Raw genomic sequence first — 24,661 nt, 5'->3', positions numbered from 1 at the left:
AATTTTTGTAATCGTTGCGTGTAATAATCGAATCGTAATTGAATTTCGATTAATTGCACAGCCCTATTTTAGATTATTCAGTACATCAGTATTTAAGGGTTAATGAAGAAAGATCTGGACTGATTGAAGATTAAGAATAGAATGAAGGTTCATGAGTCTACACTGAGCACTGACAATCTAATGAGAACCCTATAACGTAGAACTTGTTGGAATGAGTGTGCATGTTCCAAACACACTCTTCTCGCTCTGTACCACGCATACATGGACCAAATTTAGACATTTAAAGTCTGCAATCATGAGGAAAATCTTCCATCTCCCCTTCACCCTGGATGTACATGTGAAGATTCTCTACACACATTCTACAGACATATGAGGAAATGTATATGCTTCATGTGTCAGAGGTCGACTCATGACAAAGTCAGTCTGTTCCTCTAAACCACAGTGTCAAACATAAGGCCCGGGGGCCAAATCCGGCCCGCCAAAGGGTCCAATCCGGCCCGTGGGAGGAATTTGTAAAAATGCAAAAAATTACACTCAAGATATTAACAGTCAATCCTTTTATTTTAGGGCCCATATAAGCCCTACTTAGTCTCAAGTGGGTCAGATTAGGAAAATACTACCATAAAAACATACAAATAATGACAATTCCAAATTTTTCCTCTGTTTTAGTGTAAAAAAAAGTGAAATTACATGAAATGTGTAACTTACAAAACTAGCCTTCACAAAAAATATGAACAACTAGAGATGTCCTAAGAGACTTCTCTTAGGACATCTCTTAGTGCAATTTTGCTAATTATCTGCCAGTTACTAAAATATTTTGTGTATTTGCAGTACTTGTGTAAATGCAAGTTAGGGCATCAAACTCAAAAATAATATCATAATAATCTATAAATAATGACAACACCAAATATTTTCTCTTTGATTTAGTGCAAAAAACATTAAATTATGAAATGTTTACATTAACAAACTATCCTTTAAAATGTGAATAACCTGAGCAAATATGAACAACCTGAAATGTCTAAAGAAAATTAAGTGCAATTTTAACAATATTCTGCCTGTTACTAAGTGTTTTGTGTCTTTGCAGATCTAATCTGTAATGCATATGTATAAATGATAAGTTGAAACAGAATATTGATAAAATTTTACTTATGTTTCTTAACAAATTCCATTTTTTCAGGTTATTCACATCCTTTTTGTCTGGATAGTCTGTAAATGTAAATATTGGCATAAATGAATGTTTTTTTTTTTTTTGCACTAAAACAATTTGGAGTTGTCATTATTCATTGGCTATCATGCTATTATTGTACTGGTTCGGCCCACTTCAGATTAATGGGCTGAATGTGGCCCCTGGAAGAAAATGAATTTGACACCCCTGCTCTAAAACCATTACTTTCCTTACATTCATAAATACAATGAGCTACTTTTCGTCACTTTCGGGAGAGAGGGGGTCGTTCCTGAGTGGAATGTCACACCCCCCACACACACACACCTAATGGACTTCACTCTCTGATGCTAAGGGAAGGAGGTGGTGGGAAGCAGTGGGCGACATGTCTCATGATGTGGTGTAGGTCAGAGAGGTAAACAGTCATTAGTCACTTTTCCATTGGACATCTGCCGCAAAACTTTACCGATATTTACTAAATGTCAAAAACACAAAAGTGCGTAATGTAGGTTTTCTATTAAATCACAAATGCAATGATTTGTTTATTTATTATCGCGAGATGACAAGAGAAGTCATTCTATAAACATGGCGACAAACGTAATATGGTGTTGATTTACAGATATATTCATTATTATCATATATTATCCCTCTATCTTGTACTAAATTTAAAATGACTGGGCTTCCTGGCCTGTCCACACATACCACGACATGTTTCTTCTTCTTCTTCACTTGTTGTAACATCCATCAACATCATCTTTGTTTGTCTGTCTGTTAGTGTGCAACATAACTCAAAAAGTTATGGACAGATTTGGATGAAATTTTCAGGGTTTGTTGGAATGGGATAAGGAAGAAATGATTAAATTTTGGTGGTGATTGGGGGTGGGGGGCCCACGGGGGGGGCCACTGATCAGCCTTGGCGGAGGTCTGCGCTCTCCGAGTGCTTCTAGTTTGTTTGTTTGTTTGTCTGTCCGTTAGTGTGCAAACTAACTCAAAAAGTTATGGACAGATTTTGATGAAATTTTCAGGGGTTGTTGGAAATGGGATAAGGAAGAAATGATTACATTTTGGTGGTGATCGGGGGTGGGGGGGCCCACGGGGGGGCCCATTTCCAACAAACCCTGAAAATTTCATCAAAATCTGTCCATAACTTTTTGAGTTATGTTGCACACTAACGGACAGACAAACAGACGTTTTTTAATTCATCTGACTCTAGTTGTGAAAAAAGGTCTTTCCATTGCAGTTTTGTGTGATATACCATTGCGCTACGTCCGAAAAACCACCTCTTGCCAGTAGGGTGTAAGAAAATATCGGTTCTGCAATATATCGTGATATTTCATTTCACAATACTGTATCGATATTAAAAATACTGTATCGATATTTTTAGGTGTTTATTGAAATGCAGATATTGTGGAGGTTTTTTTTTGTTTTTCCTTTATATTTCTTTATTATTATTTAACACTCTTACTAAATAATGTTAGTTCCTTTGTTGGGATTGCACAAAAATAGTGTTACAATGTTAGTTCTGTACTAATAGAATATGAACATTTGAACAGGATCTTAAACTGTAATGTGTGTAAAATATGATTTAAGTTGATATAGCATTAGATCCTGTTCTGATCAAATAAAACGTGTTAGTATTTGTGCATATTTCTGGTGTAATTAAATTTTTTCCAGGAAATTTTCTTTAAAAAAAAAAAAAAAAGAAACAAAACCAATAAAAAATTGCCTTTTTAACAGTATCATGATATATCGTGATATATCATGATACAAGTTAAAAAGGTGGGCTGTGGCTCAGGTGGTAGAGCGGGTCGTCCAATAACCGAAGGGTTGACTGTTCAAATCCTGCTCTGTCCTAGTCAGTCCGTTGTGTCCTTGGGCAAGACAATTCACCCTCCCTGCCTCCAGTGCCACCCACACTGGTGTATGAATGTTTGGTGGTGGTCGGAGGGGCCATCGGCGCAAATTCGCTTCCGTCAGCCTGTCCCAGGACAACTGTGGCTACAAATGTACAGGGTGTCCCATAAGTCTCCATACATAGGAAAAATAAACATTTCTTGACATAAACCATTTTTATTTATATAATATGCTCTATATGACTGCCATTTTGTCGGGAACACATTTCAATGCATGTCCTCCACTGCTGAAGAACTATAAAGAAGAAATATAAAGAAATACATGTTAGAACCATATGTATTATGTCTCCTATGTATGGAGACTTATGGGACACCCTGTAGTTTACCACCACCAGAGGGAGAATGTGAGAGTGAATGAACAATGTGTCAGTAATGTAAAGTGCTATGGGTGTCTAGAAAAGCGCTATAGAAATCCAATCCATTATTATTATTATTATTATTATTATTATTATTATTATTATTATTACCTCCGCCAAGGAGGTTATGTTTTTGCCAGGGTTTGTTTGTCTGTTTGTTTGTTTGTCTGTCCGTTAGTATGCAACATAACTCAAAAAGTTATGGACAGATTTTGATGAAATTTTCAGGGTTTGTTGGAAATGGGATAAGGAAGAAATGATTAAATTTTGGTGGTGATCGGGGGTGGGGGGGGCGCAGACCAGAAAATTTCATCAAATCTGTCCATAACTTTTTGAGTTATGTTGCACACTAACGGACAGACAAACAGACAGACAGACAAACAGACAGACAGACAAACAAACCCTGGCAAAAACATAACCTCCTTGGCGTGGGGGGGCCCACGGGGGGGGGCACTGATCAGCCTTGGCGGAGGTCTGCGCTCTCCGAGTGCTTCTAATTATTATTATTACCTCCGCCAAGGAGGTTATGTTTTTGCCAGGGTTTGTTTGTCTGTCTGTCCGTTAGTGTGCAACATAACTCAAAAAGTTATGGACAGATTTGGATGAAATTTTCAGGGTTTGTTGGAAATGGGATAAGGAAGAAATGATTAAATTTTGGTGGTGATCGGGGGTGGGGGGGCCAACGGGGGGGCCCATTTCCAACAAACCCTGAAAATTTCATCAAATCTGTCTATAACTTTGAGTTATGTTGCACACTAACGGACAGACAAACAGACAGACAAACAAACAAACAAACCCTGGCAAAAACATAACCTCCTTGGCGTGGGGGGGCCATGGGGGGGGCCACTGATCAGCCTTGGCGGAGGTCTGCGCTCTCCGAGTGCTTCTAGTTATTATTATTATTATATATCGTATCATGATCCTGGTATTGTGATTTGAATCGTATCGCCAGATTGTTGCCAATACACACCCCTACTTGCCAGCACAAAAACTTTTAATGGAAAAATGAGACTTTTAGCGAAATTGTCGTTTTTCCATTAGGTAAATTTTTATGCGCAAGTTATATTTGCGCAATTTTAGCGACTATTTTAGGTTCAGATCTGGCTGCATCCCAGCAGGTTACACACTGACACAAACTTAAGTAGAAATGCTCAGAGTAATATCTACAATTACAAAATAAATGTCTTTTCTTGTATGGAGAATGTAGTTTTTTCAATGACGGAACACCTTTGTCGAACAAGTAATACTGATTAGTTTGTTTGTCCTTTACAACATTTTCTGAAGTCAATATGATTTTTCAAGGAAAATAATATACCTCAAGGTTCTAAATGGCAGCATTAGGCATTGGCAGAATGAATAACGGTTATGTCATTCCCAGAGGGAGAGGAAATAAGAGAAGTATTTCATTTCTTTTGTCTCAACATTAATCAGTTGCCGAATGCCTCAAGGTGAGCACTGGTAATCAAAAGGAAATAACTGGTGTGGCATTCATCTTTTTTTCCCATGATGTGTTAAAACCTTGGAGACTCAGGCTGGAAAAAAAAAGAAGAAAAAAAGAAAATAAAAAATCCCCACAGCATGCAGCCGCAAATGATCAGCAAACCATTACGGTGACCTGATGATCAATGGAGGTCAGAAAATGAAACTTCACATGAAGCCATATATCATTTTGGAGGAACAAGAGGCACTTTTCAGCTGTAGTTCAAAAATAATGGCAGAGTATCAAAGTCAAAAGGCTTGTTTTTTTTTTGTTTTTTTTTTTTAAAGAGAAAAGTCTAAGCTAGATATATCCCAAATTCCTCCGTGGGATCAGTGACTCACAGTAACTTTATTACACAACTGCAGGGTTCAGGGAGCAGTGTTGCATCAGTCCATAAAGGGCTTTCATTGTTCTGCATATTACCAGTGACTCCGTACACCCAGGGACTATCTCACTTTCAAGCTTTAGGGCTTTTCATTTAGGAAATATTTTGATGTGGCTTGAAAAGAACAACGGCAAGGTTCGACATGGCTCATAGTGTGACTTTGGGGTAGCGGTTGGTCGCACCGTTGCCTCATTCCAAGCCCTGAGAGAACACCCCTGCAAATATAAACCCTATGAGGAAACCCTATTAACATTTTCGCAGCAACACAAAAAAAAAAAGGCCAATTGAGGATGTTTTCCCTTTTACTATACAAGCAGTTTGGTGCAGCGCTAGTGTTAATCAAATTTATTTATGGAAGAAAGCAAATAAAAATGTGTTCAGGGTGGAGATCTCTGAATTCATAAAAAAAAAAAAAAATATTCACATGGCTGAACAAAGGTTCACAGGGGAAGATAATAACACTGGGTTACAAAAAAATGTTTTTTGCAAGTTGTCTAGGTTTTTTCAACTGAATTAGGACCATTTTGCAGCGCTAAATCCAAAAATGACATCTGTTTTTCTCAATCAGGTCAGGTTTTTTTGCTCATTTGATTTTTAAAAATTTGACCTTCTCACAAAATATAATAATTAATACCAAAATAAGATTGGTAAGCACACTTTATGAAACTTGTGACTTGATTCCTGTTAGGTACAATGGTGTATTCACCGCAGATGTAGCAGAATACGTCAGAGTTAGTTTTGCAAGATCTTCTAGTCGAAGCCATTTCATTCACCTGTAATATTAAAAAAAAGGTTAATCATAATTAGCAAAAGTAAAATCTGCAGAACTCGTTTATTGCAAGAAATATGAAAGAATGTTGTATCATATGATGTGAAAATGCCCATAAATGTAAGCAAAAATGTTAAAAAGCCAATATGTAGTATAGTTCAGAAAGTTGACCTGATTGAGCAAAATTAATGTGATTTTTGGATTCAGCACACCAAAATTATCCTAAATCATCTCAAAAAACTTAAACAATAAATTTGTTGTTGACCAGTGTAATGAATGGTGTCAAAATCATTTTAATTCAGGTTCCACATACAGACACGTACAGTCCAGTTAGATTTCAAGTGGGTCATATCAGTAAAATAATATAATAACCTATAATAAATGACAACCCCAAATTTTCTCTTTGTTTTTTTTGGTGTTGACCTGACTGAGCAAAATTAATGTGATTTTTGGATTCAGCACACCAAAATTATCCTAAATCATCTCAAAAAATTTAAACAATAAATTTGTTGTTGACTAGTGTAATATTCATGCTGGAAAACACTAAAAAGTTATACTGCAAATGACTCGATCAGGTGCGCAGCGTCTATTTGTGTGCAGAAAGTGAATGTGCACATAAATATAAAGTTCAGGTTCCACCTACAGACCAATATGATCTACAGCACAGGTGTCAAACATGCAGCCCGGGGGCCAAATCCGGCCTGCCAAAGGGTCCAATCCGACCCAGGGGATGAATTTGTGAAATGCAAAAATTACACTGAAGATATTAACAATTAATGGTGTCAAAATCATTTTAATTCAGGTTCTACATACAGACACATACAGTCCCATTAGATTTCAAGTGGGTCAGAACCTGTAAAATATTATCATAATAATCTATAAATAATGACAACTCTAAATTTTCTCTGTTTTTTTGGTGTAAAAATGTTAAATTACATGAAAATGTTTACATTACCAAACTATACTTTTACAAAAAAATGAGAATAATCTGAACAAATATGAACAAACGGAAATGTTTTAAGAAAGTTAATGCAATTTTAACCAATATTCTGCCTGTTACTGAATGTTTTTTGTGATTGTAACGCACATGTGTATTGATAAACTGATAAACCGGGGCATAATATTGTTAAAATTGCACTTGTTTTTCTTAAGACAATTCAAGTTCATGTTATTCAGATTTTTAGGAAACTTTGTAGATGTAAACCTGATCATAATAGAATTTTACTTTTTTCACTGTTATTATTTTACTGGTCCGGCCCACTGGAGATCAAATCAGGCTGAATGTGGACCCTGAACTAAAATGAGTTTGACACCCCTGTTCTATAGTCAAATAATAACATAATAACATAATAACCTACAAGCAATAATGACTCCATCTTTTCTTCTCGGTTTGATGTGGAAAAAAAAATTACATTATATCTATAAATAATGACAAATTCAAATTTTTGTCTTTGTTTTAGTGCAAAAAATGACATTAAATTACAAAAATATTTACATTTACAAACTATCCTTTAACAATAAAACATTAATAACCTGAACAAATATGAACAACCTGAAAAGTCTAAAGAAAATTAAGCACAATTTTAACAATTTTCTTCCTGTTACTCAGTGTTTAGCGTCTTTGTAGATCCGATCCATAATACACATGTAGAAATGATAAGTTGGGACATAATAACGTTAAAATTGCACTTATTATTCTTAAGAAATTTCAGTCTTTTCAGGTGATTCACATCTTTTTTGTTTGAAGAGTTTATAATATTAAGTATTTTCTTAATTTATTAGTTTTTTCTTTTGTTTTCTTTTCTTTTTCTTTTTTTTTTTTTTTTCTTTTTTTTTTCTTTTTTCCACATTTCTTGCACTAAAACAAAGACGAAAATTTGGAGTTGTCATTATTTATAGGTTATTATGCAATTATTTTACTGGTCCGGCCCACTGGAGATCAAATCGGGCTGAATGTGGACCCTGAACTAAAATGAGTTTGACACCCCTGTTCTAAATTCAAATAATAACATAACAACCTACAAGCAGTAATGACTCCATCTTTTCTTCTCGGTTTGATGTGAAAAAAATATTACATTATATCTATAAATAATGACAAATTCAAATTTTTGTCTTTGTTTTAGCGCAAAAAATAACATTAAATTATGAAAATATTTACATTCACAAACTATCCTTTAACAATAAAACATGAATAACTGAACAAATATGAACAACGTGAAATGTCTAAAGAAATTAAGCACAATTTTAACAATTTTCTGCCTGTTATTCAGTGTTTAGCGTCTTTGTAGATCCGATCCATAATGCATATGTAGAAATGATAAGTTGGGGCATAATAACGTTAAAATTGCACTTATTATTCTTAAGAAATTTCAGTCTTTTCAGGTGATTCACATCTTTTTTGTTTGAAGAGCTTGTAATATTAAGTATTTTCTTAATTTATTAGTTTTTTCTTGCACTAAAACAAAGACGAAAATTTGGAGTTGTCATTATTTATAGGTTATTATGCAATTATTTTACTGGTCCGGCCCACTGGAGATCAAATCGGGCTGAATGTGGACCCTGAACTAAAATGAGTTTGACACCCCTGTTCTATAGTAAAATAATAACATAATAACCTACAAGCAGTAATGACTCCATCTTTTCTTCTCGGTTTGATGTGAAAAAAATATTACATTATATCTATAAATAATGACATTCAAATTTTTGTCTTTGTTTTAGCGCAAAAAATAACATTAAATTATGAAAATATTTACATTCACAAACTATCCTTTAACAATAAAACATGAATAACTGAACAAATATGAACAACGTGAAATGTCTAAAGAAAATTAAGCACAATTTTAACAATTTTCTGCCTGTTATTCAGTGTTTAGCGTCTTTGTAGATCCGATCCATGATGCATATGTAGAAATGATAAGTTGGGGCATAATAATGTTAAAATTGCACTTATTATTCTTAAGAAATTTCAGTCTTTTCACGTTATTCACATCTTTTTTGTTTGAAGAGTTTATAATAGTACGTATTTTCATAATTTATTTGGGGTTTTTTGCACTAAAACAAAGACAAAAATTTGGAGTTGTCATTATTTATAGGTTATTATGCTATTATTTTACTGGTCCGGCCCACTGGAGATCAAATCGGGCTGAATGTGGACCCTGAAAGAAAATGAGTTTGAGACCCCTGGTTTAAAGTGAAGCTTAATCTCATTATTAGTACTTTTTCCCCCCCTGTTGCTTTCACTGTCTCGGGTGTCTGCGCACAACAGATTATTATCATTTCCTGCTAAGGTACCAAACACATTTGCACTACTCAACTAAGTTAATCGTCATGGGACTGTGTGCAGCCGCCCAGTCTGAATACAGATGACCTGTGTGTAATTTATTCGTGCAGATGAAACCGGAGTATGTAATTTGTATCAGTGCTTATTTCAGCATCAGATCACATTGTTTCCAATAGGGACATTAGCAGTCACATCAGGCCACGCTACAAAATCCCCATGAAGCGCGGTGATTAAAAGCACCAGTTCTCACAGCAGTGGCAGAAAAAAACCGGAGACATTTTTCATCCTTTACTGATGAGCGTGTTCAGCCGTGCAGATGAAACCAGGGATCTGAGCTTATTAATGATTTATTCTTTCAATATCAATTTTTAGTGAGGGCACTTAGAATTGTTTAAATGAGCTTTTTCGAGTCATTACATCACAGTGAATAATCAATAGTAAACAAAGGTACGGAGGACTGCAGCCATTTGGAGAAGTTCAAGGAATCACTTGTATTGACCTCAGCTATTGTGGCCAACAAATTAATTCGCATCTTTAGTAAAATACATCTGCTTTACTTTCTGTATTCTAAAGACACCGAGCCTCCTACGAGCTTGCTCTACAAATTTACAATCTACAGCAACTGTTGCACAATCTGTCTTATAATGTTAAAAAAATACCTCGACTATTGAACTGCAAATCTGTTCCCAGACCAGCCAAAGATTGAACTTTCCACTCCTTTCTTGGCGGTAAGGATGCAAAGCAGCGGTCATTAAGCAAAATAGTATGAGATTAAGTTTTGGAAGTATGTTCTTTTATATACAAAAGGATTTAGGGGAGTAATATTTTGTTTTTTAAAATGGAATTATGCATTTTAAAATATTTCCCTGTCGTCTACATACATTGTAAATACTATGCTTGGGTCTGAATTCTTCGTTAATTCAACTCCACATGTCCATCTTCAACCCTATTTCTGAGTAATGACACCAGAAAGGTCGTTTTGAGCGCTGGCCCTTTAAATGCAATCAACAACTGAACATTTTTGGTAATTTGCTTGAAGTTTGGACATATTTTCAGTATTGACAACAACCGCTGCTGCTGAAAAACAATTATGTCATACTCCGAAAAATGTTCATCGGAAGTCTTGACCTTATATGTGCAAATGTCGTGACGTAACTAGTTATAAAACATAACAAATTAAGCAGGAATTGAAACGGGTTGTAGAAATCCACTCAATTTTTGCCAGAATGAATATAAAGATAGCTTTGCAGCAACTGGAGGATTAAAATTCTTTACTTAATTTACTGGAATCACGCATCAGAAGCCAAACAATCTTCAATGGAAACACCTACTGTAATTTCTGGTCTATAAACTGCTACTTTTTTCCACACGCTGTGAACCCGATGCTCAAAAATGATGCGGCTAATTTATGTTTTGTGGGCTAACTATCGATCTGGCTGTCGAAAAAGGAAATGGAGCTGCTGCACGTAGGCTTGGCATCAATGAATCGATGGTGAGACGTTGGAGACGGGATGGATGCGGCTTATAGTCAGTTGCTGCCAATAGTCCGGAAAGTACGCTACAAATACTTTGTCGAAATTGTAGAAATATCACTTTTACTCATCACACATTTTAAAACATTTCCCTGTGGTCTACATAAATTGTAAATACTATGCTTGGGTCTGAATTCATCATTAATTCAACTCCACATGTTCATCTTCAACCCTATTTCTGAGTAATGACACCAGAAAGGTCGTTTTGAGCGCCGGCCCTTTTAATGCAATCAACAACTGAACATTTTTGGTCATTTGCTTTAAGTTTGGACATATTTTCAGTATTGACAACAACCGCTGCTGCTGACAAACAATTATGTCCTACTCCGAGAAATGTTCATCGGAAGTCATGACCTTATATGTGCAAATGTCATGTTTTATAACTAGTTACATCATAACAAATTAAGCAGGAATTGAAACGGGTTGTAGAAATCCTCTCAATTTTTGCCAGAATGAATATAAAGATAGCTTTGCAGCAACTGGAGGATTAAAATTCTTTACTTAATTTACTGGAATCACTCATCAGAAGCCAAACAATCTTCAATGGAAACACCTACTGTAATTTCTGGTCTATAAACCGCTACTTTTTTCCACACACGGCTCAAAAATGATGCGGCTAATTTATATTTTGTGGGCTAACTATCGATCTGGCGGTCAAAAAAGGAAATGGAGCTGCTGCACGTAGGCTTGGCATCAATTAATCGATGGTGAGATGTTAGAGCCAGGGTGTATGCGACTTATAGTCAGTTGCTGCCAACAGTCCGGAAAGTACAGTACAAATACTTTGTCGAAATTGTAGAAATATCGTTTTTATTCTGTGGAAAACTGCAATGGAAACCAAGCTATTGACGTATTAGCACTGTTGCAATGATACTAAAGCCACCTGATGCACCAGGAAGACCAGTGTTTCCTCTGCACTAAGTAAAATCTTATTCTAAAACAACTACTATCATCACCATGACATGCTGACGTTAAAAAGTCTAAGAAAAGTCGTTATGAAAAAAGAAGCAGAAGACAAATCATTGTTGCCATTGACCTGAGTGTGTAAAATAATTTGCTTCATTTGAGACTGACACTGAGCTCACACTTCTTCTAGACCACAGGTGTCAAACATGCGGCCCGGGGGCCAAATCCGGCCCGCCAATGGGTTCAATCTGGCCCCGGGGATGAATTTGTGAAATGCAAAAATTACTGAAGATATTAATAATCAAGGGTGTTAAAATCATTTTAGGTATTTGAAAGACTGATCCACAAGATAAATGGACAGATGGCTATATATAGAAGTGTGTGGGAACCCTTCTTAACACAGATCGGCTCATATTGAGGAATGCTGATTGAACTCAGCTCATGCTGGAAGATCCAATGTGCTCTCCCCCCCCCCCCCTTTTTTTTTGTTTGTTTGTTTGTTTGTTTGTTTGTTTGTTTGTGACTGACTGGCTGGGGGAGAGGGGGGATTGTGGGAGAAAAAGGAAAAGGAAGAGTTGTTCCTTCAACATGGACATCTTACTAATGTGTGTTCTTTCCAATTTAGTGCAAGATGCAATGTGTTCATCTCTGTGCTAGGGCTGTGGACTAATTGTGATGTCCTTGATTTATTTTTAAAAAAAATGTGATTTGTGAACTTTTGAAGGACTCAATAAAAATAAAATAAAAAAAAAAAAAAATCATTTTAGGTCATTTCAGTCTAAAGTGGATCATACCAGTGAAATACTATCATAATAACCTATAAATAATGAAAACTATAAATTTGTCTTTGTGTTAGAGTACAAAAAGTTAAATTACACAAAAATGTTTACATGTACAGAGTAGTCTTTTACAAAAAATATGAATATCTGAAATGTCTAAATTCAAGATTTTGTTTTGCTTAAGATTTTTTTTGGCTTAATTCAACTTTTTTTGCTCAATTCAAGATTTCTTTTGCTTAATTCAACATTTTTTTGTTTCTTGATTCAAGATTTTTTTGCTTCATTCAAGATTTGTTTTGCTTAATTCAAGATGTTTTTTTTTTTTTTTGCTTAATTCAAGATTTTTCAGACCAGTAAAATATTATCATAATAACATATAAATAATGAAAACTGTAAATGTTTCTCATTGTTTTGTGTAAAAAAAAAAAAAAAAAAAAAAAAAAAAAAAAGGAAAATTGCACAAAAATGTTGACATTTACAGACTAGCCTTTTATATATTAAAAAGAAAAAGTGAATAACCTGAAATCTCTTAGGAGAGGTATGTGGAATTTTAATAATATTCTCCCTGTTATTTAATGCTTTATGTATTTGTAGATCCACTGTGATCTCCAAGTTGTGATTCACATGTATAAATGATAAACTAAGGCGTAATATTGTTAACATTGCACTTATTTTACTTAAGAATTTTCAGCTTGTTCATATTTGCTCATGTTATGTTCAAGTACAATTTGTGGATATAAGCATTTTCATTACAGAATTTACATTTTACACTCAAAAGTTCTTATCCTATAATTTATATTATTTTATTGGTCCGGCCCACTTTAGATCATATTAGGCTGAATGTGGCCCCTGAACTAAAATGAGTGACACCCCTGTTCTAGACTGTGTAGGTGGTGATGTACTGATACTTATGGAGGTATAAAGTTACGGTGCTTTGTTATGTTTGCTACGCTGCGCTGCTGGTAGTTACTCATGCGTGTTTACTCTGGCTGTGAATTCCTGCTGCTGCTGTCAACTCTATTTTCTACTATGATTTTCTCATTGATATGTTATAAACTGATTTATTTCAGCCATGAATTGAGTTTCTAACAAAAGTGAAGAGTTCAAGCAGGGACATGGTTTTCATTCAACAGACACACAAAGGCAGACATTGCACACTGGAATGTTTCTTTTCATGTTTGTACCACATTCAGAGGTTGTCTGAGCTTCGAAAAAATAATAAAAGGCATCCGTTATGGATCATTCCAGATATGTTGATTTGACCGCCAATAGGAGTTTCGCTGTATTTTTGCCATGAGCCACTTACCTCACATGACCAATACTCATCTGTCTTATTACCTCCGCCAAGGAGGTTATGTTTTTGCCAGGGTTTGTTTGTTTGTTTGTTTGTCTGTCCGTTAGTGTGCAACATAACTCAAAAGTTATGGACAGATTTGGATGAAATTTTCAGGGTTTGTTGGAAATGGGATAAGGAAGAAATGATTAAATTTTGGTGGTGATTGGGGGTGGGGGGGCCCACAGGGGGGGGCACTGATCAGCCTTGGCGGAGGTCTGCGCTCTCCGAGTGCTTCTAGTTTGTTTGTTTGTTTGTCTGTCCGTTAGTGTGCAACATAACTCAAAAAGTTATGGACAGATTTTGATGAAATTTCAGGGTTTGTTGGAAATGGGATAAGGAAGAAATGATTACATTTTGGTGGTGATCGGGGGTGGGGGGGCCCACGGGGGGGCCCATTTCCAACAAACCCTGAAAATTTCATCAAAATCTGTCCATAACTTTTTGAGTTATGTTGCACACTAACGGACAGACAAACAAACAAACAAACAAACCCTGGCAAAAACATAACCTCCTTGGCGTGGGGGGGCCCACGGGGGGGGGCCACTGATCAGCCTTGGCGGAGGTCTGCGCTCTCCGAGTGCTTCTAGTTTTATAAATGATACCGCTTCATGACATTCGACACAAGCCTGATGTAAACCTCTTAGTCAGCTGATGTGGCTGTTCTAATTGGTTAGCTTGGGCTCCGCAATGAAAATTAACAGGTAACACAACCGTCAAACACAGGAAAAGTAACCGCTGTGTTCCTGGCATCATGAACCAGAGTGCTGAATGTTTGCAGATGACTCACCAGTGTTTTCATTAAACACACGCACATGTTCATAAACGTCCTAATTCACAAATAAGAAAGGATATTTTGGTGCTTTTGTGCCTAATGACATCCATTCTTGTTTTAAGTGTTATGGGTGATTCATCTTCCCACTTTGCTCTAACACCAAAATTCTTCACATTAATTCCACACACTCCAATTTACCGAAAAGCTTGAACTTAATTAAAATTCTCTTCCAAAATCCTTGTCATAACTCTTACCTCTCGTCAGATACAAAAGCCAACCTCAAACATTAATTTCCCCGCGTAAAAAAAAAAAAAGTTCAACCAGATCAAGAAGGATGAGGTTGTTATTAAAATGTGAAATAATAGATGCAAATAGAGACAGATTTGTTGGTAGATGAATGGTCCATCATAAACCAGCTTCCACTTAGGTATGACTCAATGTTGTTACTGTGACGGATGGTTTTAATGGTCCTATGATTTATAGCACATACTGTGAATGTTGTCTTGTTTTACAAAGCGTCCAGGGTCCTGTTCCAGAAAAGGAGTTCAGCAAATTCTGAGTCCAATCCTAAATGAGTACGAGTACGTTTAGCCCGAGTTAGGCACATGCATGAACCACAATAAAAAGTCATCATCAATGGAGCCCCGATTCACCATGGCAACCACCGACAAAAAGCATGCTAGTTACTTTACTCAGCTGGAACAAGCAGTACTTATGCTGTATTCCAGAGTGCTGGGAGGTAGAATATATCTCACTTGGAGTTAATTACATCCCACCTCAAAGTATTCCAGGTAATCCATGTTGAACATAAACAACAAATATGGAGATTGCAAATCTAAATTCCTATTTGCTTTGTTAATGAAGAGGCATTTTAACCGTCAACGGCACTGCAAAAATCCAAATCTTACCAAGCGTATTTTTCTCATTTCTTGTCATTTCTTTCTCATTTCAGTAAGATATAAGAACTTATTTTTAGACAACAGGTCTAGAAAATCTTATTTCAAGAAATCTTACCAAGAGAATTTTCACTTGTTCCATTGGAAGTTTTTTTTTTTTTTTTTTTTGCTTAATTTAAGATTTTTTTTGCTTAATTCAAGCAAAAAAAAAAATCTACCAATGGAACAGTGAAATTTATGTTGGTAAGATTACTTGAAATAAGATTTTCAAGATCTATTACCTAAAAATAAGTTCATATATCTCACTGAAAAGTTACTCTTTAGGTGATTATGTCTAATTTTAAGTGTGATGAGATATTTTGACTAGAAATGAGAAAAATACACTTGGTAAAATTTTGATTTTTGCAGTGAGTACAGTGGTCTCATATACGCAAAATAGATGAAAGAAGCAAAATGACGGATGAGTTAATTATACATTGTGAAGTTTTTTTTCATTGCGAACTTGCACACTGCACCGCCATTGTTGTGTTGACGTCACATTGTAGTTCACAATGAGGTTGGTGTACTTTAAACTGGCCCCACTTTGCAACAAGGACCTCCGGCTTGGACAGGGGTTCCAATCCATTTCACTGAGTTGGACATCGGAAACTTCCCACCGCACAGCAATCTGGAATGCAGCATTATTCAACGTACGGGGAATACGAAGCGGTAGTCTATCGGAAATGCAACACTGCTGCTGCTGCTAAGGAGAGAGAAGCAGCATGGGAGAAAATTGCTGCCCGAGTCAATGCATAAATTGGAATACACTTCTCCAGAGACTTAATATTTGACTTTGTTAAAACTATAGCATGTGGGTGAAAACATTGTTGGATTGAATAAAAGTGGTGGATAGAATAAAATGTGTGTTTTATTTAGGTGTAATCCCAGTGGGGAAAATGCACATGGAAGCAATGGAAGACGAAATACAAAAACATCATTCACAAAGGTAATGGCAAATTACTCTATGTCATGATTTTGTCCTATTTGACAGTGGCTAATATACAAAGTAAATATTCAGTGGCTATTTAACCCCCCCAAAAAAAAATGCTGTTTTAACACATATGTCCTCTCACCCCATATCCTGGCTTGTACACTTACAGTCAGTGGAAACTTTGAGACCATATCAAGGTTATAATAGTTTTGGATTTTTAATTATACTTTAGTTTTATTTAGTTTTGACTTTTTTTTTCTCTAATTCAGTTAGTTTTAATTAGTTTTGAGAGCATGTTTGCAAGTTTTTATTAGTTACCGTTTTTTCCTGAATGCTTAGTTTTAGTATTAGTTTTAGTTATTTCATATATTTTATCTTCCTCACCATCCTATTCAAATAAATTAGTGAGGCACAGATCAGTGGGTTACCCTGGACACTTTATTTGAGGGTCGGGTTAGGGCGGCTCATGGACTGAGCAGAGACACAAACACATGTACAGTACAATGTATAAATTCCCTTTAGCATGTTGGGGGGGTGGGGGTGCGATCCATACACATCACCACTTACGTGAAAACAATGCAAAGATCTGCAAAGCGTGAGAGGAGATGCACAAAGCAGCCAGCAGTAAACCAGACAGATACATATATAAACCAGCTAACCAGCAGTTAAAGCAGATAGAAACATATATAAACCAGCTAACCAGCAGTAAACCAGACAGAAACATATATAAACCAGCTAACCAGCAGTAAACCAGACAGAAACATATATAAACCAGCTAACCAGCAGTAAACCAGACAGAAACATATATAAACCAGCTAACCAGCAGTTAAAGCAGATAGAAACATATATAAACCAGCTAACCAGCAGTTAAAGCAGATAGAAACATATATAAACCAGACAGAAACATATATAAACCAGCTAACCAGCAGTTAAACCAGATAGAAACATATATAAACCAGCAGTAAACCAGACAGAAACATATATAAACCAGCTAACCAGCAGTTAAACCGTATAGAAACATATATAAACATACATAACCCAGTCCATCAGCAGTAAACCACACCTTAGCACATATCTCATCTCTTAATCATCTCCAGTTCCATTATTAGCCAACTTTGCTTCAGTTCAGTTCAGCTAGCTGTAGCTAGTAACATCAAACATTTTTTAACATTATATCAGATTCCATACCTCTGTAATTAGATTAGTTTTCATCCTCCTCTTTTCTCCTATTCTACACTGTGCAGTTAAGGCCTTGGAAGGCCTTTTCATGGTGATAAATGCTCCAGTTTTTACCTGGATGCTAGTTCAACACTGACTGTCCTTTAGCTCTGCTCTGTCTCTGTCACTCACGTGCACACAGTGAGCGCAAAAAAAAACACCCCACTCATCACTAAAGTAAATCCCAGAAAGGACTGTGCTGCTGTGTCCCAGCTTTAGTCTGTATGTTCCAGGTAGAGTGGGGACCAGAAGACGACTGGAAGTCAGTGACCAGACATGACAGACTGAAGTGTTGTATGGTGCCGCTAGCTAAAACTGCTGGAGTGAAATAAATCTATTTCATATCAATCCAACATTGACAAAGACAAAAACAAAGGGAATTTTATCCATAACTTTTATACGTTTTAGTTCGTTTTGTAAGCTCACAATACAGTTTCAGTTAGTTATCGTTTTTTTCTTTTAATTTGAATTTTTATTTATTTCAGTTAACGAAAATGTTTTTTTCAATTTTAATTTTCGGCATTTCGTTCGTTTTCGTTAACGAAAACGTTTCGTTAACCTTGGACCGTATTTTGACATCATTTTTATTTTGAAACCCTAAACTGGAATTTTTTCATATGAATCATTTGTTTAGGATATTGGCATAGAGAAACAAAAATCTAAAGTTTCAAGAATAATTTCAAAACAAAAAACTTAACAAAAGAAAATGGCAGCTGCCAATAGTGATGGGACTTTTGGCTCTTTGAAGGGAGCTGGTCAATGAGGTGCCGTTCACTGAAAAGAGCCGTTCGAAAGACTGGCTCTTTTATGTTTCTTGCATTATTTTGAAACACCAATGTTTTAATGACTAAATAGGCTACATGTGATGATTGACATTCCATTTTAAAGATGTTTAATTGGCGCAGCAGTAAATATTATCTTACCATAAAAAAGAATAGTTAGTTCAAATGTGTGGGCTAAATCCATGACATGAGAGGTGACATTAGGCAAATGCTGGAATTTGACAAAAAACATCATGGTACAATATGTGGACTAGTCTGTAGCCTAAAAATGAAGAAGAAAATAAAACATTTTCTGATGAAATAACATTTTATTCTCCTCAAAACAAGAACAATAAATGTGTGTAAACATACAGAAAAAAATTACACAAAACACAACAGTGATTAATCACTGCAGTTACTTAAATACCTGAACTGTAGTGCAATTCTCAGAACAAGAACAGTATGTTGGTAAATTGACAGGCAATCGGACACCCCCTCCTTAAAAAAAAAAAAATTTAAAATATGAATGGCTCTTTACAAAGACTCGGTTCCCATTGTTCACTTCAAAGAGCCGTTCAAAAGATTTGATTCGTTCGTGAAAATCACATCACTACCTGCCAAACACAAAGTCACAACAGTAGCGGTCCTGGTCGGTAGCTGTCCCTCTCTCTCTCCCTGGACGTGGTCTATGGTTAACAGAGCCTGTGGTGTTGTGGCGTTCAACCAGGTTTGTGATTGTGGGTTGGGAACAGCCCATACATAGGCCTGGCTATAATCACTGGAGCTCAAACCGGCCTCCACCATACCCAGTGCCCGGAGACGTTCACATGATAGACATTGTGACAGTTTGAGTTTGATGCTTTAATTTATTTATTTTATATTATTTTATTATATTGAGTTTTCAGGGGTGCCAGCCAGGTCTCTCTCCTGACATATAAGATGTTAGGTTAGTCAGTGTAAGTCAGTCTTTAGCTTGAGTCTCAAACTACACAAAGGATGTGAGTTTTAATTAAACTCACACCCCACACATTAAATGACAAAGAAAAGAACACACATTCAAACCATGTAAAATTCAAAATCATGTATTAAACAATGATTATAAAAAAAAATTCACACAAATTCAAACCCACAGTTGAAAACCCAACCCACAGAAAACCCAAAGTCCAAACTCAACAAAATCCACCAACCAAGCAAAAATTCAAACTTAAATCTTCCACAATTTAAACAGTCTTTTGAAAGAAGAAAGTAACAAAAAAAAAAAACAGTTCAGTCCATTTAAACAAAAAATTCCATTCCGGGTTTTCCAGTTTTTCCAAAGAGAGAAAAAAAAAAAATTCAGTTCATTTCAGTTCGTTTGAAAAAAAAAAACAAGCGCACAGTTCAGTTCAAGGCCTTTTTTTAAAAAAACGAGAAAGCAGAAAAAAAAACTTACTCACAACACTCCAATGGTCGCAGTCAGTCAGTCCGTCAGTCAGTCCAGTCCAGTCAGTTTGTAATCCATTCCGGGTTATTGCTGCTGGTTTGCTGGTGTGTGAGGGAGACTGTCTTGCTGCAGTGAGATGGATGGATGTGATGCACCAGAGGGAGAAAACGGACGGAGATGAACAAAGTTGTAAACGGGATTAACTGCCGTACTTTTTTGTCTCTACTAACGAGCTGTTGCTCTGACGCTTCCGTGTCGTGCCGACTCGAACGCACCGCCGCACTCTCCGAATGCGGATATGGGGGGGGTATTTAAAAACTGCCGCCAACTTCGGGCGAATCAGGTGTCGATGCTGTGGTGACAATTTCCGGCGTGGATCTGGATGCCAACATGCATGTTACAGGGTGTGTGTGTGTGTTTGGGGCAACTTCGAGGTTGTCACAACATGGCATGATGCCGTTCACTGGACTAACAGTGGTGGCCTTTTTTGGGCCTTTATATAGGCCACAGGTGTCAAACATGTGGCCCGGGGGCCAAATCCAGCCCACCAAAGGTTCCATCCCGGTTCCATCCCTGCAGGATGAAAGTGCATAAATTAACCTGAACATTCCAGGTTGTCCAAATCATTTTAGTTCAGGTTCCACATACAGACCAATGTGATCCACAGTAAAAATAACAACACAATAACCCATAAATAATGACAATGACAAGTTTTCTTTGTGAAAAATTATGTGGAAAAAAATTAAGTGAAAAAAAATAATATTACATTGTGAAAATATTTACATTTACAAAACTATTCTTTCACAATAAAATGCAAATAAATACATAAATAAAAACAAAGGTGAACAATCCGAAATGTGCAATTTTAACAATATTCTGCCTGTTACTAAATGTTTGGTGCATTTATGGATCCACTGTGATCTGGAGTTGTGTTAATAATAACACATGGAATATTGTAGAAATTGTTCAAATTTTAGTTCCAAACTCCAAAAGTTTAACAATATTCTGCCTGTTACCAAATGTTTATGTAACACTGTGTGTAATGTACATGTATAAATAATAAGCTGAGGCATAATATTGTTAAAATTGCACTAATTTTTCAAATGAAATTTCAGTTTTATCAGGTTATTCACATCTTTTTTGTAAAATGTAAATATTTCCATAATTTAATTCTGGTTTTTCGTACTAAAACAAAACGAAAAACTTGGATTTGTCATTATTTATAGGTTATTAAGTCTTTATTTTACTGGTCTGGGCCACTTGAGATCAAACTGGGCTAAATATGGCCCCTGAACCAAAATGAGTTTGACACCTCTGATATAGGCCTTCAAAACCAATCCTCAAATTGTGCCGATACCCACTGAGTATTGCTCAATGTGTATTTGGTCCACTTTTGCAAAGAGACCAACCCATGTGCAATGAACCGTGACAACATGACAACTCATCATTATCTCAACTACTTGAGCACTAAGTCATCAATAAATCCACCATGAATAATTACAACCCCCCTACAAGTAGAAATATGCATACATTTCTACCTCAAAGTTTCTATTGACTGTCAGTATACATTCATATTTCAGTTCCACTCAGCCAACAGGAAGAGGGCAGAGTCCCACAAGACTGGTGGAGGGCCACCATCGGTACCTCTGACAGAGGCTGAGGGGCTGGCCCTGAGCTGACCTGTGGACCAAGAAGTCCCTGGAGGTAGTTCCTCTGAACCTGTCACCCCCCAGGACACAAGTACCTACATTAAATGTACATAAACACACATATATACGGTTTTAGACAGTTACTGCACTGGCCTGTACGTGTATTTCTTTTCTATATATACGGAACAACGAAAGAAACGCAAGTTTTGGTCGTTAGTTTAGGCAAGAGTTCAGCTGTCCTGTTGAGCTGTCAACTGAGACACACATTACAATAAGTGAGTTGTAACCATTGGAGCGTGTGTTTGGAGGCAAACACGACCACGAGTGGTGTTGAGCACGTGTACAAAGTATCGGAGGTGCGGTACGTTTTGAGTGATGTGGTAGTGGGAGCAACAAATGGGAGTGGCAATTCCCTTTGTTTATCCGGGGGCTATAAAAAGAAATGGTAAGATTCAAAGTTACTGCATTACCACGATGCCTCGCCTTAACGATAATCTGAGAGAACGCGCCATTGGTATGCTTGATGCTGGTTTAACGGCTCGCAACGTTGCCAGACGTCTGCAAGTGCACGAGTCCACCATCAGTAGGCTGAGGACACGATTCTGTGACACAGGGACCACTCGGGACAGACCAAGATCCGGAAGACCACATGTGACCACCTGTAATCAGGATCCCCATATTCGCTTGGCCCATCTCCGTGACCGTCAACTCAGTGCTACAAGGACAGCAAGAGAGACCCACTGTAAATTTCACAGCTGGATATAAATATCTCATATGAAACCAATATTCATAATAAAACTCTGTTATGACCCTGGGTCATAATTTGTCTATTTATATGTATGTGTTTTCTGTTTAGTGTGTGTTCTCCCCCGTCCTGTAGGTGTGCTGCGCCCTTTTGTGTCTGTTTGTTTGCAGGTTGCTGATTGGGGGATCGTGATTGCCCGGCCCCTTTAAAAATGGCTCTGGAGCTTCCATCCCCGCTCTCTCTTGCCTCCTCCCAGCTTCCAACCCTGTGTTCGTGTGTGTGACCGTCAGTCTTCGTGTGTTCCTGTGACACTTTGATTGTTTATAGTTTGTAAATAGTTTTTTTGTAAATTGAACCTTTTTCTGGTAGGGGAGGTCGGCTCTTTTGTTTTCTCCTGTTTTTGGCTAGGTAGTTAGGTAAGTTTTCTGTATTTTATTTCTTGCATTTATTTTGAGTAGGTAAGTTAGTTTAAACTTTACAGAAGATATTTTGTTTGTTGTTTTAGCCGCTCCCTCCCCTAACCCTTCCTTAGTTGTTGAGAAACACACTAATAAACATCGTAAACTTCAGTTTTTGACTGACGTGTGTGCCTGGGAGCTGGGAGGGGACAAAGTTGAGCACATTATGTTCGCCCTGGTAAACCCCTAGGCCGGGGCGTAACAACTCCCATATAAACCAATACCGAAACATACTTGCGTTTCTTTTGTTCAGTATATAATGTAAGTAGTCTTTATATACTGATTTGTTAGTGTTTTTATATTGATGTACATATTTTTCAGTGTTTTTATATTTTCTCTCTTTTTTATCTAGCCAAGAACCGCCTCGATGAAAAATTTTATGTGCACATAATGACAATAAACACTCTTGAATCTCGATATAAATTGAGTGTGGTTCTTAACCCTGGCAAATACAGATGTGGTTCTGTATTCAATTTAGCCTCCAGTAGAAAACCCTGCTGTTCTAAGTAACCTACTCAATACTCAGATCTACCACATATGGTAGTTTAAAACATACTGAAGCAGATTGTTCTCCTTTATCACAGGAGGATGACTGTGAGGAAACACTGTCTGCTGGTCTCAAAGGGATCCAGAGGCCCACAGAGGTCTAGGTTTTGTTTTGTTTTGTTTATGTATAGCCAACAGTAGATCTCTACCTATTCACATTGAATTCTTTTATGGAATGTTGACATGTAAGTGTGATAAGTGATGCGAATAAATGTCTGGATGAATAGCTTGTGCATTCTTATCCTTTTTACAGAGCATAGCTTCCCAACAGCAAGAGGAGGGTCCATCAACCTCCACAGCAGTTTGACAAAGTGAGATTTCCCAAAAAAAAAAAAAAAAAAAATGCCAGGTTAAGTCTTCGTGTACAACTGGATTTTAAATGTCATTTATATGTTTTGTCAGTTACCAGTTAGAGAGCTGTAGAGGAAGCATCTCCTAAAGAAGATGCACCAAGAAGTATTTGGATCAGCTGATTAGGAGGGTCGACCTAGAAATTCTCTTACTGGAACAAGGGGGTGCACTGTCACAGGTGATACTTGTTCAGAGTTGGAACATTATTACAGATCCTAGTTGTATTTTTACTTCTAGTGCACAGGTGTTAAACATGTGGCCAAATCCGGCCCACCAAAGGGTCCTATCCGGCCTGTGGGATCAATTTGTGAAAAGCAAAAATTACACTGAAGATAACAATCAGTGGTGTCAAAATCATTTTATTTCAGGTTCCACATACAGTCCAATTAGATTTCAAGTGTGTCAGATCAGTAAAATATTATCATAATAACCTATAAATAATGACAACCCCAATTTTTGTCTTTATTTTGGTGTAAAAAAAAAAAGTAAAATTACATGAAAACGTTTACATTACCAAACTATACTTTTACAAAAAATGTGAATAACCTGAACAAATGGAAACGTCTTAAGAACAGTAAATGCAATTTTAGCAATATTCTGCCTGTTACTTAATATTTTGTGCGATTGTAATGCACATGTGTAAATGATAAACTGATAAACAGAGGCAGAATATTAAAATTACACTTGTTTTTTCTGAAGACAATTCATGCTGTTCATGTTATTCAGATTTTTAAGGAAACTTTGTAGATGTAAACATGATCATAATGTAATTTTACTTTCTTCACTGTTATCACTTTACTGGTTCGGCCCACTTGAGATCAAACTGGGCTGACTTTGGCCCCTGAACTAAAATGAGTTTGACACGGCTGTTCTAGGGAATAAACAAGAACAAAATGTTTATTCTTTGTCTTTATTTCAGTAGTGATGATCTGAATATGAAAAAAAAGTTCCTGCAAATCGAATCTCTGACGGTC

Source organism: Sphaeramia orbicularis, chromosome 9, assembly GCF_902148855.1.
Source record: "Sphaeramia orbicularis chromosome 9, fSphaOr1.1, whole genome shotgun sequence".
NCBI lineage: Eukaryota > Metazoa > Chordata > Actinopteri > Kurtiformes > Apogonidae > Sphaeramia > Sphaeramia orbicularis.
The sequence above is the reverse complement of the archived record's forward strand: the minus strand, read 5'-3'. Positions refer to the sequence as shown.